The following is a 16816-nucleotide window of genomic DNA, read 5'->3' on the forward strand; positions in this document are numbered from 1 at the left end:
TTGAGTAAAAACTTATGATTTTATTTAAATTCATATTTCTGCTTTACTACTTCCTAGATATGTTGTCTTGGTATTTACCTCTTAAAGTCATTAAGAAATGAGAATAATAATAGAAATAGAGAATTATTGGTGATGTTATATTACATGATGAATGTAAAATGCTTAAAATGCATGTGGTTACTAATAACTATTTTCATGCTTCAAAAAACGTATAAGCAGAGAGAACAATCTGTGTACAACCATTACAACAAGGGTAATTTTTTTTCTTCAACTCCTCTAAATCTTTGTACCAAACCTAATCATTTCTATATAGCAACATCTTTATGGAATAGTCAGAAAAGTTCCAGAAACCTCCCAAATACAATGGATGTGCTGGTTCAGAGATACAATGAACAGCTATGAGGAAACATACACATATATGTAAACAGACCCCTGTTTCCCCACCCCTATCTACCCACATGCACACTACTCACACAGAAAGTTAAATTACTCTTGGAATTTATTAAAGTATGTTCTAAAAATCTAAACAGAGGGAAGATACAGCAGCATAACAACAATATATACATGCAGCAGAAATTCGTGATCATTAGGCTTAAATCCTTAATCTAAGGGTAGAATCATATGGAATATGCAAAGTACAATTCTTGTTGAACTTCGGTCTAAAATCCACCTGGGGTTTCATCCCTCTTCTTGGGGAATTTACACTATGAGAGATATAGAAATCTGATCCCTGCTGGTTCTCCAGCCCAAATCAGCATCAGTGAAGATACTTCTCACATTGTGGAAAAGACATGAAGGGCAGGGAGAGGCAGAGTCAGTACCCAGGTGTCTCTTATCAGTGCTGCTGTTTCCAGCCCCTCAAAGCCAAGAAAGCTCATTTGATCACTATGTAGAGCTGCATTGTTCAACTGTGTTACCCATCAGGGAACATTCTGGCACTCCTTGAGGACTATAATGAGAAAATTGGGTCATAAGTGATGGTGAAGTACTTTGCAGTTTAATGAGTATACTATAATAAATCTTTGTCAGTTATTACAAAAAAAAATAAGCAAAAGACACCCTGATTAATTAGTGTTTTCATTTTTGGAATAATAATATTTGTAGTTTTTGTTTTAAAGTCAATTACAGTTACGATGTTGTCTTTCAAAATGATCTTTCTTTCTCCTTCCCTCCCTGTCTACAGGTCTACCAAATATATACAGGGTGGGACAAAAGTAGGTTTAGAGCTGTGAGTATGCAAACCACAGAGTTTATTCTTGTATTATTATTTATTAAGTATTGTGTCACTTTCTATACAAACTACTGTAAACCTACTTTTGCCTTTGTGTATATGTGTGTGCATGTGTGCATGTATACACACACACACTCAAGCACACATAAGGTCTGTCTGGACAAAGTCTAACCATTGTCAATATGACAAGAACAGCTTGTGTGACATCAATTTAACCTGGCAGCCAAGAAGAGTGGACTGGAATGTGCATGAATGAACAATGACAACTTCACTGTACTAGTCAGGGGGAGCAGTGGATTCTGTCGAGTGAGCATGGGTACTGTGTGGCTGTCACACAGTAGAGCAATGAATCTGCTTTGAATTTTGCATTGTTTAAACATTCCTCTATGGAAACTGTTCAGATGATTTAGAAGGCTTTCAGGGACAATGCAATGAGTGCAGTACAAATAAAAGTGTGGCACAAATGCTTCAAAGATGGTTGAGAATCTGTTGAAAGTGATGCATGTTCTGGAAGGCCTGCAACAAGCAGAACACCTGAGAATGATGAACATGTACAGGCTGCAATTAACAAATATCAGTGACCAACAGTGCAAGAACTAGAAGCTGATCTCAGGATTCCAAAAACTACTGTGTCTGAGATTTTGACACAGGATCTTGGCATGAAATGGGTCATGGCAAAATTCATTCTGCAGCTTCTGCTATCAGAGTGGAGGGAACAGCATGTGGCAATTGCTAATGACTTGATTCAAACCACTAAGAATGAGCAAGATTTCCTCAGAAAGGTCATAACCAGAGCTGCATTATAGGTCTACTGCTGCTATGATCTGTAAACCAAGGCCCAGTCATCTCTATGGAAGTCACCTGGTTCTCCATGCCTAAAGAAGGTACAGCAAAGTCACAGCGATATCGAGACCACAATAACTGTATTTTTGGATTGGGAAGGTGTTGTCCATCATGAGTACACCCCTCCAGGCCAAACAATTAATAAAAAGTACTACCTCAATGTTCTTTGTTGGTTGAGAGAAGCAATAGGATGAAAGTGGCCACAGCAATGGGCAACTGGTGATTGGCAGCTTCATCAGACAACACAACCGCTCATGTGTAACATCTCATGCAGGATTTCCTGGCAAAACATCAAGTTACCCAGGTGACTCAGCGCCACTACAGCCCAGATTTGGCACCCTGTGACTTCTGGATTTTCCCAAAACTAAAATTATGTTTGAAAGGGAACAGATTTCAGACCATCGGTGAGATTCAGGAAAATATGATGGGGCAGCAGACGGTGATTCCAACAAAGGATTTTGCAGTGTTTTGAACAGTGGAAGAGATGCTGAGAGAACTCTGTGAGGTCCCAAGGTGCCTACTTTGAAGGGACTGAGGCATCATTGTCCTATGTACCATGTTTCTTATATCTTGTATCCTCTTTATTAAATGTCTCTATTTTTCATGTTGCATGGCTGAATACAGTGACAGACCTCATATATATGTATATATAACTTTTATGACATCATTTATCTTATACAAGTAAATAATATTTCTAGAATCACTGTATTTAAGAGGGAAGATAAAGCATCTAGAACTTGAGTTCTCTGACCTGCCTTACTTGCTGGGATAATGAACAGGTGAAATATTAGTACATGGCTTAAATGCTCACCTGATAAGAGAGATGAGCTCTTTTTACCAAGCTTTATCCAGGGCTGATTGTACATGTTGATAGCTATGTCATGTGTTCTGGGGGATACAGAAAAGTGTACAGTATCTACCACAATACTGGACATCTCAACATTTAAAGATTTATTTATTTAGGTGTAAGTGACACTTTACTGGTAGAGATTTACATTAAAAAACACATTACATTTTTTTTGTTTTTCACTACCTCAGTGAGATTTAGAGGGTGGCTGGATGAGATTAACAACTAAAAAGGTAAGTCAAGCTGAGTCCCAGGATAAGCTAATAGGACATTGTGAGATAAACAGTTAAATGTAAGTAGACATTTATAGGATTCCTGAAGATGATAGTTTATAGTTGAGATATATCTTGTTAACTAACTCCACTATGGTAGGCACAACTTTACTGATTTTCTTGAGAGTCCAATGGCTAACTTTAAATTTGTTCACATATAAGAGGACTCTAATGAACAGAATATACTAATGAACAAAATAGAACCACAGGCATGGAATCATGGAGCAAACTGACAGTGACCAGAGGGGAGGGGCAAGGGGAATAATGGAAAGAAGGGGGAGAGACTAGACAAAGAAATGTGTGGATGACCAACAGACCTGAACAACAGTGTGGGAATTGACTGTTGGAGTCGGGGGTCAGAGGAGGGCAAAGGGGGAAAAATTGGAACAACTAATAGAATAATAGTAAAAAATGATTTAATAAAAAAAATTTGTTTCTCCTTCAGGTAGAACCCTGGACTTTTTGACACTGATACAGCAACCAATGTGCTTTCACGACCCCTTGTATATGGACTCTTTTTTTTTACCATAATCTTTACAAAATATTCCCTTACTCTTCAATCCATTCATTTTATTTTCTATGGATAATTGGTGGACTAAAATATTGTATATAATGAGAATAAATAAAGCAAAATTAGCTATCTTCAACAATTTACTTTTAATTTTGTTATGGACACATCTGAGTTAATAGTGGGCAAATAAATTTGGCAGATTTATCAGATAAACAAACAAACAAACAAATAAATAAATAAATAAATAAGTGTGTGTGTGTGTGTGTGTGTGTGTGTGTGTATGGTAGGTTTGGCCTCTTAAAGCATTCTTGAACTTTATTTTATTTGTTTTACTATTTAGCCAACGTAGCATTAAACAGTTGACTTCCAGTTAATGGAATACCTATAAATCATCAACTAGCTTTTATCTATCAGTGTTCATGTTGAAATTCACTTTTTAGTCTGACATATTGGATACCCATGTTTACTAGTCTTAATTTAAAAAGCATGAAATCAGACTTCATTAAGGAAGACTTAATCTGGCCTATAGTAGTCAGGCATCATTGCAGTTACTTTGCTGCTGAAAAACTTAGAAATGAATGTTAAGATTTATTTTTAAAGTTTGTGTACACAAAATTAATTTAAAATATTTTTATATATATGACTTGTCTCTCTCAAGATGCATTTTTGAGCTGGCCTGCAGGCAAAAGCAATGTTAGCTTGCTGAGGGAAGCTCATTTAATTTGATAGTGATAATTTTTTTTTGACAGCTGGTAATTTGCTTATTTACAGCTTCCTGATTAAGTCTTCTAACACAGCAGTTATTCATATAAACTAACAGTCTGCAGTTAAAGAATACTTATTTCCCATTAATTGTCTCACTAAGAGAAAACAAACTAACTTTTTAACTCTTTATTATCATTAGTATCCTGTGACTTTTCTCCTCTAAATAGTGACTGTTATTTCATGCATTGGATAACATGGATTCTCCTCATATTGTTGCAGGATTCTCTTCCAGTTCACCTGGAAATAGCTGTGCACCTTACAAGCTATCTCAATAATGATAGTGGTTTAGCCACTAGTAATATCTTGGGATGAAATATTCTAGAAAAGTTTAAACATTATATTTAGCTGCCTCCGAATATTCACAGGGTCTTTTCTTTTTTTTAGCTAATAAGGCAATTTGGGGGGAAATATTCCTTTAAATATCTTCATAGGAATGTATTAATGTATTGTGTTTTTTAAGTAGTCAGATTTATATAAATGTACTCAAGTACTTCAGAAATTATGTTGCATTAGGAAACTTATTTGCAGTAAATCATAAGGTGATTGATTAAATATGTTAAGTGGATGGTTTAGATGAAGATGTTTCCAATAAAATTAGATGAATTTTTGTCTCTTTTAATGTGGCGGTATCCATTAAGTTCTTATGAAAGCCAAATTCTTAAATTTTAATGTATTGCTTTGGACTTTTTAACAGAAAGTTTGTTTATAATAAAACCTGAAATTTGTCAGCTTCTTTCAGACTGGCTGAGGAAACAAATATCTTAATTATTTTTATAAGCTGAAATGATCCCTCTACAACAAATACCATGCTTTGAAAATAAATTCTTATATTAAAAGTGTTATCTCAATAGGTAGAAATTATATAGGCAATATAAAAATATTTAAATGAAGATCAGCATCATTGTATATTGACATAGCTTTTAGTTATCCATTTTGACTACAGTTTGCCTATCATTTATTGTGAACCAAGAGTAAGTAGGCCAGCTAATACACACATACACATATACACATACACATATACACACATATAGTCTCTAAGACTACTATGACAATTTTGAAGAATAGGAGAAATGTAATATCTCTATTTTAATAGAATAGTAAGAAAAGGATTAAAATACTTGTGTAGCTTGCCTAAGGCCAAAATCTAATAAGTAGAATATCCAAGATTATAAAGTGATTTGTTTTACTTCATAGTTTCATCTTTCTGCACAATTCCATGCTCCCTCAATGTCAGCGTTGTAAACTATTCCAGCCCAAACTGGACAGAGAAGTTGGGGAGGGACCATAGTGGTAACTACAAAGTTAAGAAAACTCCTCAGTCATTTCGTTCAGGAATACAATAGTAAACAAGACTAACCTGTTTCACTAAGGAGCTCATATATCCTTTGGAAAAACAAATAGACTTATACTGTTATAGTATAGTATAGTATAACCATGTATTAATACAAAAGGATCAATTTAAGAGTAAGCTTTCTAAAGTAATAGCTGATGAACAAGTGGTTCATTAGTAGCTGCAGTTGTAGGTAAAGTGAAAGAAAGAAATGGGGGATGTTCTAGATATGAGATAACATGACCTTTTTAGCCAGTTTCCTATGTCTTTGAAAATCTTTTTGCCAGCAATCTTTAGCACCATTGTTTGTTCCCATTGGTTTCCTAAAGATTGAATGGTACATTCATTGCAAATGACTGCTGATGATTTGGTCTCTACAAATATAACTGCACTTGCTAATTTGGCAGCCATATTCCAGGTACATTCATGCTATAGAAAAGAGTAAAATTTTCTTCTTTTTATGGCTGAGTAGTACTCCATTGTGTAAAAGTACTATTCATTGTTTTATCCAGTCATCTACTGATGGACACTTGGGCTGCTTACTTATCTTGGTGATTGTAAATAATGTTGCAATAACCATAAGGGTACTTATATTCTTTTGAATTAGTGTTTCAGGTTTCTTTGGATAAATTCCCAGAGTGGAATCACTGGATCATAAGGCAGTTCCATTTTTAATTTTTGGAGATAAGTCCATACTGTTTTCCATAATGGCTGTACCAATCTGCATTCCTACCAACAGTGCAAAAATTGTTTCCCTTTCTCCACATACTTGTCAGCACTTGTTTGTTTGTTTTTTAATAGTTTATTTTTATTGTATTTTTTTCATTCCCATGTATCTCCCCAGACCCTCTTCCACCTCTACCCAACCCCTGCAGACACCACACTGGTATCTCTATCCATGAAACTTTTTTCTTTGCTCTACCCTCTATACCCAAACACCCCTTCACCCCAAAGCTGTCAACCTGCTCTCTATCTTCTCTCTGAGTCTATCTATTTTACCTTTTAGTGTAGTTTGTTAATTAAATTTTATATATTACTGAAATCATTTGGTACTCATCTTTTATACTTCTTTTGCATTTTCTCTGAGATCTTCCCACAAGCTTTCTAGCATACTTACCATCATGTATGACTGACTATATCTTAATATCCTGATCACCTGTTCTTTGAAATCAAGATTTTTGGTCTTTATCAGAACAAAAATAGAGATGGGTTAGCAAGAAGAGGGGAGGAAATATGGAATGTATGTGTACAGGATGTCTGCTATAACACCAACAAGGGATCATTACCAGCTTGCTCCAAACCTTTAGTATCTCCTATAACTTTTCAAATAGGATCCATATTTTCTATCATCTTGTGACTCTACATATGTACCACCATCTCATTTGAATCCTTTACCCTGTGATCCTTTTATATCTAATGGCAGTTGTTGTATTGTGAACCTTGACTAGGGTAAGGATCACAGTTTCCTGTAAGAGTCAGTTCTATGAAAGTTACTCCACTATTTGTTGAGTGAATATATTAATTTGATTCACTTTAAGATTTGTTTTTTTTTTTTTTTTTTTTTTTTGGTACCTTTTCTTCTGTGTTATTTTTTCTCCTTATTCGTATTTTTCCTTACACACACCATTGACAATGGAGCTCCTATTTTTCATTCAATAAGAAAATACTTCTTTGAGTTCAAGACAAGCGTTAATGTTCATGAGCAAGAGGCTGATAAACACATTTGAAAGGTCATTCTTTCTTTTTAAATAGAGTAATTAGGTACCATTTTAACCAAATTGCTTTTAAGCTGAAAAAGTTAGTATCTTGTTTTCATGGATGAATAGCTTTTCTAGCACAAATAATGAATGCATAAAAGTGTACTGTAGGACATCTCAATATGTATAAACCCTGAGTTATAATAGATAAAAACAATTTAAAATTTTTAAATTATACTTTTCTATTTTGTGGAAATAGTCTGAAAGTATTCCTTCAGATAGCAAATTTTTACACTTAACTTGATATCCACTTAAATGAGCTGGTAGAGAATAAAATCTGTCAAGTCAGACTCTTGAGTTTAAAATGTGTTCACACTCTGTACCAATTCTGCTGTCCCTGTTCTATCAATGTTGTTGCCTAGTAAGTCACTTCCTGGTCCAACTCTTTATTAGCAATGACTAATACTAATGAGACATTATGTACAGTTAAGTGAAGAACCCTGGGCTAAGCACTTTATGCATAATCTCTTCCAAATCTTAATCTCTTCCAAATCTTAATGAACACACTAAGGTTGTTTATATCATTTACTTGACATTTGGAGATTTTGAGACATTTGCTCAAGGTCACAGTGTAAATGGTAGAATTGGGATTCAGCCCCAGGTAAGCTTGGCCCATAGCCTATACTCCTAACCACTATGGAATTTATTTCTCATTAAAACAGGAATATTAATACTTAACAGGGAAGTTTTTGTAAGGGTCAATATAAATATTACTTAATGACACTATATTGACTTTGTAATATTTAAAAAATGTAGATATTACCATTATTATTTTTAAAATATAATTTGTATATAAGAAACCTGAAACCAACATCATACTCAATGGGCAAAAAGTGAAAGCATTCCCCCTGAGACCAGAAACAAGACTAGGATGTCAGCTGTCTCAACTTCTATTCAACATATTCTTGGAAGTCCTAGCCACAGCAATCATACAAGAAAAAGAAATAAAAGACATCCAAATTAGAAAAGAGGAAGTAAACTTGTCATTATTTGCAGATGACATGATAGTGTACATAGAAAACCCTAAGACTCCACAAAAAAACTACTCAACCAAATAAGTGAATTTGGCAAAATTTCAATATTCAGAAATCGAAGGCATTTCTGTACACCAAAAATAACATATCAGAGATAGAAACTAGAAAAAATGCCATTTACTGTAGCAACAAGAAAAAAGTGCTTAGGAATAAACTTAACCAAGTAGGTAAAAGACCTGTACTTGGAAAACTACATAACACTGAAGAATGAAGTTAAGGAAGATACAAATAAATAGAAGCACATACCACGTTCATGGATGGAAATAATCAACATCATTACAATGTTTATGCAACCCAAAACAATTTATAGATTCAACGTAATCACTGTTAAAATACCAGTGACATATTTTACAGAACCAACACTTCAAAAATTTATATGGAACCAAAAAGACCCCAAATAACCACAGCAATCTTGAGACAAAAGAACACAGTAGGAGGAATCACAATACCTGACATCTAACTATATGACAAAGCCCCTGTAATCAAAACAGTCTGATACTGGAAGAAGAACAGGCATATAGATCAATGGAACAGAATAGAGAGCCCAGAAATAAACCCAGGCCTCTATGGTCAACTAATATTCAACAAAGGGGGGAGGAACATAAAATGAAATGAGAAGAGGCTCTTCAACAAATAGTGCTGGGAGAACTGGACAGGGACATGCAAAAAAATGAAACTAAACCACCAAGTTATGTCACACACCAGAATAGATTCAAGATAGATAAAAAATTTAAGTGTAAGCCATAGCACCATAAAATTCATAGAGGAAAACATAGGCAGAAAAATTTCAGATATCCCACATAACAATATTTTCACTGATATATCTCCTAAGGCAAGGGAAATAAAGGAAATAATAAACAAATGGGACTACATCAAACTAAAGAGTTTCTGCTCAGCAAGAGAAAACATCAGCAAGATGAAAAGGGAACCATATGGAAAAACATATTTGCCAATGATACCTCAGACAAGGGATTGATCTCCAAAGTATTAAAAAAAAATTACATGTCTCAACACCAAGAAGACAGACAGCCCAATTAAAAAAACGGGCAAAGGACCTGTACAAACAATTCTCCAAGGAGGATATACACAGGTTCCATAGGCAAATGAAAAAATTCTCAACATCACTAGCCATCAGAGATGCAAATAAAAACCACAATGAGCTACCACTTCACACCTGTCAGAATGGCCATCATCAACAAATCAATAAACAAATGCTGGTGAGGATGTGGAGAAATGGGACCTAGTACCCTGTTGGTGGGAATGCAGACTGGTGCAGCCACTATGGAAAACAGTATGGAATTTCCTCAAAAGACTAAAAATGGAACTGCCTTTTGATCCAGCAATTTCACTGCTAGAATTATTCCCAAAAACATCCTGAAACCCCAATTCAAAAGAACTATGCAGCCCTATGTTCATAGCAGCACTATCTACAAGAGCCAAGTGCTGGAAACAGCCTAAGTGCCCATCTGTAGATGAGTGGATCAAAAAACTGTGGTACATTTACACAATGGAATACTATGCAGCAGAAAGAAAGAAGGAACTCCTGCCATTTGCAACAACATGGATGGAACTGGAGAGTATTATGCTTAGTGAAATAAGCCAGGCAGTAAAATAAAAATACCATATGATATCACCTAATACAGGAAACTAAGGAACAACACAAACAAATGAGCAAAATTGAACCAGAGGCATGTAAACAAAAAGCGGACTAATAGTGACCAGGGGGGAGGGGGCAGGAGAGAAGGGAAGGTAGATAGAGGAATGGTCTAGTCAAGCAACTAATATAAATGACCCATGGACATGGACAAACATGGTGGGGATTGATTGTGGGAGAAGGGGTGGGCAGGGTGGTGGGGAGCAATGGGAAAAATAGGACAACTGTAATAGAAAAACAATTAAACAAACATAATTTGTACACAAGTATCATTTAGCCATTAGGACAGCAACATAAATCATAATTATCAAATAATTTCTTATATGTGTTAAATATTTCAAATGCATATGAAAATGGAAAAAAATAAATATAAGATTAAAAATTCTATTTTAATCAAAAATAATAAACAATTTATATATAAAAATACATCCAACTTTATTTATGCACTGATCTAATACTTACTGAGTACCTATATTGTGCCAACTACTGAGTGAGTAAAATTGACTATCTCCAAATAGAGTCAAGGGAAGGTGTGCCTTTTTGAGTGAAAAATTGTAATATTATTTAAAAGCCACATGAAATTTTTTATACTACAGGAATTGTAGAATAACTTCCTGAATTTACAATATCAGTAGATATCAAGTTTACCCCTTTTAAACATTTTTATGTATCAGTTACTTGTGTTGCAGAAACATTCATGTGTGGCTTTTGAGATGCTGATCCATATTCCCACAGGTGGTCTGTAGAAGTGGAGAATGCAGTACGTGTACTGTCATATTATGATATATTGCACAATTGCGTAATTATATTGTTCTGTTCTAGAGACAAGTCTTCTTTCCCCTAATATAGCTCTATGAGGGAGAATGAAAGGAACAGAGAGAGGTGAGATTGAACATAATTTATGGTACTTAATTCTAGTGAAAAAATAATTCTTTCTTAGAAGCTGATCAAAAACAACCATCAGATAAGTTAACCTTTGTACATAAAATAATGAACTCATACACTGTATTTCTGATGATGTAAATGTTAACATTGAAATGCAGCATGTATTTGTGTGTGTCCTAGTCCTATTTCCATTGTTCCAGTGAAAGAACTCAGTTAAGACAGGTGCCTGGAAACCTCTTCTGAGATGATTGTGGTGTGACACTAAATATATTCTAGATCTCCTGCCTTCTCTAATTCATAGTAGAACAACTGTGTCAAGCTCTTTTTCATATCCCAATGAAATAACTTCAAGCTCATAATCAGAACACTCAAGTTTCCCTTTAAATAAATTTCTGTTTTTCTAATTTGCTATGTGTTTTCACCTTTAATATGTATTAATGAGAGAAAAGCAGTCCTTTTCCTGACAGCCAAGAAAAAAATGCAATTGCAAGTTAAAGGTTGCCTTTGGTATAGTACATGTATATATGTATACACACATATATATGGAGAAAGAATGAGAGAATAAAAATATATGAGTCTGGTCCATTTTTTTAGTGGGGCAAGAGGTGGTTGACAGCATGTATTATATATCTTAAAAGAATGTATGAAGGAAGAGTGATGGGTATATTTATTCTACAAACACTTATTGAGAACCAAGTACAGGCCAGTCCCTATTGGAGATGTTGAGGTTACAGAGCTGAATAAAATAATGAATTCCTAATCTCCCGATCTTTATGTTTTAGTGAAGTGATTTATTGTATAGCTAGTCTAACATACACACACACACACAAAAAAAAAAACAGTCCCTGAACATACACATATAAGTGATCTCTAAATCCTAGAACAGAGGTATAAATATGTAGTGATGATCCAAATAATAGCACAAGAAGTTTTTCAGAACTGAAGCCCAAACATGAAGTTTGGGTTATGTAGCTAACTGGGAAGTAAATTATTGCTTTATATGGTGTAGTGAGTTGACTTCAGATTCTAAGGAGCAAACAGGTTTTTTTCTCTTCAATATCCAAAAATTTATTGTTCCATGTGCCTATATTTTAAAAATTACCCAAACTGACTTTATTCACATGTAAACTAAACCATAACCTGCAGTTCTTATCATTGTGCTCTTTTGGTTGTGAGTACTAAATGCTTGAGCTTTGTACCAAAATATATTCTTATGGAAATGCCATAAGAAGCATACATCTGTTTTATAAGGAATCCTGTAACAAGTCATGCAGTGGCCCAGCAAATTCTTGAGAGGCATCTAATTAGTCGATTTATGTTTGGTGAGTTTAACCTTCAGTAATCAGTAAGTTGAAATGTTTCCTACAGCAGTCAAGTGGAATTGTTAAACCTTATGAACTTAAAATGACTTTTGACCAGTCAGTAAAATGGAACTGGATTCTCAGAATTCCAAATGAAAGCACTATTTAAAATTCCACAAAAGTTTTGTTGACTTGCTTTCCAATAGTCACAGAGATGCCTTCTTTATTTACTTTGAGAAACTTGCCTTTCTACAAGTTATTTAAAATTAACAACCAATTGGATGTCACAAGAGCCACAGTGAGATTAGCATGATATTAAAATCTGAATAGATTATACAGAGAAGCCTTTGACAAAAGAAAAATGTCTTTGGAGTTTAGGTCTCATATTTTTATTTCTTTGGTATTTTGTAGAGACATTTTTTCCATCTTCTTTAGTATGCTTAGACTTGATAAAGCATAGAGAAAAGAGAGCCAGCTTCAAGCTGGTAGCTTTACTTCATCAGAGAGGACTTACTGTATGAAAGCTTTTTCCTTTCTATCAATGTATACCGGGAATTTACCATTAAAAAAATCCCTATTTCTATTTATCACGAAAGAGACTTTTAAAATGTTGAATTTTTAGGTGATGGAAATACCTAATATTTATTCTTGATAGAAGCTGACTTCTAAAAAGTGTCTAATGCTGTATTATTTCTCAAATGGGAAAAAAATCAGTCAAGAGGCTCTTTCATATCTAAATCTTTCTTATTTAAATGAATTCTAAACTATTATTATAGAACCAAGAAGTTATACTCCAGCAGGTGTCAAAAAGCACTCCTAATTATTTATCTTCTTGTATTAGGAATATTAATGTTTGTGTTGCACATCTCTTAAGATATGCTTATTAACTTTTTGAGGTACTATTAGTTACAAGATTTAAATTGATATATGTATCATTGTTAAGTATGTGGATGACTACATTTATTGGCACTTATACAGTGAGCATGGTCTTTTAAATACATCCTTGGTCCTTTCACCTTTACATAAACTGGGAAAATTATAATTAAATACCTAATATCAATGAAGTATTCAGCCAGTCAAAATACATTTAGTGAGTTTTTACTATGTGCTAGACTGAGCTACAAAGATCAGACAAGTGGTATTTGCATTTTAGGAACTCATGGTCTATATATAGTGGTTCTTCCTTCATCCATCCAATTTTAAGATCATGCATTCTTACTTTACAGGTTCATATTTCATATTATATATCAAGTGACCCTTTATTGTTGCCATTTTCTTCCAAAGAATATACAATTCAGAGTCACCCTATGTCTTTTTTTTCCAAATGGCTTCAAGCTCATATATGTTCAAGAAATGTTAAATAAAACTAAATTAAGTGAATTATTTTTTTCTAAACTGGATAATATCTGAGAAATTTTATAGCACAAATGGCCAGTAAGATCATCCAAAAGGGCTGTAGGAAGCAGTACTTACCGAATGTATTTTACTTTAAATTTTCATTCTGCTTATTTTGACAGAAGAGTCAGTAATAAGAACATAACCCATGAAGTAAAAAAGCCAACAATTTTACCAAATAAGAAACACAAATGGCAAATAAGCATATGAAAACATAATCCACATCATATGTCATTAGGGGAATACAAATTACAATGACAATGAGATATTACTACACACCTATTAGGTTGGGCAAAATCTGGAGCACTGACAATACCAGATGTTGATGAAGATGTGGAGCAGTAGGAACTCTCATTCATTGCTGATAGGAATGCAAAATGGTACAGCCACTCTAGAAGACAGTTTGGTGGTTTATTATGAAACTAAACATGTTTTTATAAGACAATACAGTAATCATGCTTCTTGGTATTTATCCAAAGGAGTTGAAAAGTTATGTCCACAGGAAACCTGCTCATGAATGTTTATAACAACTTTGTTTGTAATTTTCAATATTAGGAAGCAACTAACATGTCCTTCAGTAGCTGAATGGATAAATAAAGATGGCACATCAAGACAATGCAATGGTATTCAGCACTAAAAAAGAATTGAGCTATCAAGTCATGAAAAGACATAGAGGAAGTTTTATAGCAAATTACTAAGTGAAAAAAGCCAATCTCAGAAAGCTAAATATTGTGTTTCAAATTATATGACATTTGAGAAAACACAAAACTATGGAGACAGTACAAAGATCTGTGGTTGCCAAGTGTTTGGGTGGAGGGTTGAATAGGTGGAGCCCTGGGGATTTTTTAAGCAGTGAATATACTCTGTGCAATACCATAATGGTGGGTACATTTGTCCAAACCCATAAAATTACAAAGCCAAGAGTGAACTATAGTATAAACTGTGGATTTTGGGTGATTATGGTGTGTCAATGTAGATTTATGAATTGTAACAAATTTACCACTGTGGTTGCAAATGTTGATAGCTGGGAAGGCTATGTCTGTGTGAACGAAGGATGTATATTAAACATCTCTGTGCCATCTTAATTTTGCTGTGTGCCTAAAACTGCTGTACAAACATAAAGTCAAAATACTTTTATATGTCTACTTTCTATTCTCTCCTGAACACAAAAGCCATATATTTCTTGTATACCTTCCTGTATATTTCCTCCCCAATATTTTATTGATTCCTGGGATATAATATATACAGAGTATTAGCAAGTTTATCTTTAAAAAGCTTCTCAAATGGCCCATCCTCTTTTATTTCTTTTTTTATTTTCACTGAGGGATAGGTAGGTCCATGTTTCATAGGACAAAAGTGTAATATAATTTTGTGGGTCCCCTCAATAAATGACATATTTAAAAAAACTGACAAATACCTCAAATTTGGAAAAATAACATTATTTTCTCTTGATACAATTCCATAACATTTTTCTTTTAATTTTTTTGTTTGGCATATTCATCAATTAGCTCTTCACATAACAGCAACCCTATAATATTATTTTTTTATAGCAACAATGGAACCATAATAGTTTTTTCTCTAGTATGATCGTTTTGCTGTGTCAGTGGTGATTTCACTTGGTGTTCAGTCTTGAAGCACCAGACATTGTCAGAAGGCGTATCAGATGTAGTAAGACATGATCCATTACAATGGAAAACAAAACACTCAAGTTCACACACAGGCAGATCTGCTATTTGAAGTACTGCTGTAGGTGTAAGCCCTGCAACTCAGATATTGATTTCACTTGATTACCACCAAAAACTAAGAAAAAAATGGGGAGAGTGTCTTTATAATTGTATATCATTTATTATTACCTGGTAGAGTATATTTTCTTTTTGACATCCCTTCAGAGTATCAATGAGAATACAATACTCTGCTTAAAATCTACTTGCATAATGATTCACAATTTCTCTTAGACGTGTTTCTTGCTCCATTTGTTTCTCCTCCACTATCCACATATGTCCTGTGCTGTATGCCATTAGGCTTCCATATTATAATCACACCTCTGGCTTTATAGCTTTGTATCTCAAAGCTGAATGAATTGACAGACAACTTTTCCTGCAATGGTAAAGTTTTCCATAACTGCTTATGCAAGCACATTATTTCAGTGCATAAATAAACCCCATTACTCCTAAACTAACTAACTATATGCCAGAAGTATCTCTTTAGCCAGTTGGCAAATAAATACATGTGGTCACTCCAACACCATAGGATAGAAGCAAAAATGTGAAGGCAGAGTCAAAAAAACCAGCAGCCTTAACAATTGGTGGTTAATAGGTTTGAAAATATTACCAAGTTATACAACCATGGGAAGCCCTGATGGGGCTCTCCCAGGGCCTCAAGTAGCCTGTTCCAGTGAGGACCCTGAAGCTCAAGCTCCTTGGCTTCGAAGTAAAGCTGCCTCCCCTGCAACCACTCTGCACTCATTTAGACCTGAGATATTTCTGGTGTAGATTATTGCAACATATTCTTAATTGTTCTTGGCTCTTAGGGTCTGTTCTCTATTTTATTCTCACTCAACACTACCAGTAAAGTTATCTTTTAAAACACAAGTTGGTCAAGTCGGCAGTGTAGCAGAGTAGGTGAACGTAACTTCTAGAGAGAAATTTGGGTTGAGTCCCTCACTACATGTTTGATTCCACCAAAAAATTTATGTTATGTGGGTCTTGGCTCTATTTTTTGTCAAATGAGAAACACAGTATGTACTCAGTATTTTAGGGCTTGCTGTGAAGGTCAGATTAGATCTCACATATAAAATATTCAACAAATAATGTTATTTGTTAACTATCATCAAGACACATCCCCTCCTTTAAAGTTTTAATTCTCCTTATTGTCTCATTAGCTTAGTGTTCATTGTCCTTAACTTTTTTTTCTATGTGGTCTTCGTATGCATTCTCTGACACAGTCATACTGACAAGCTCACTGTCTCTATTATCCACCCACCAATTATCT

General features: G+C 34.4%; 1 long non-coding RNA gene across 1 annotated transcript in view; it reads left to right on the top strand.

The window, feature by feature from the left end:
* Positions 1–16816, top strand: part of LOC150013008 (uncharacterized) — a 493123-nt gene that overhangs the window by 108929 nt on the left and 367378 nt on the right. The window lies entirely within an intron of this gene.

This window comes from Furipterus horrens, unplaced genomic scaffold (genome assembly GCF_987537825.1).
Source record: "Furipterus horrens unplaced genomic scaffold, mFurHor1.1.pri manual_scaffold_4, whole genome shotgun sequence".
NCBI lineage: Eukaryota > Metazoa > Chordata > Mammalia > Chiroptera > Furipteridae > Furipterus > Furipterus horrens.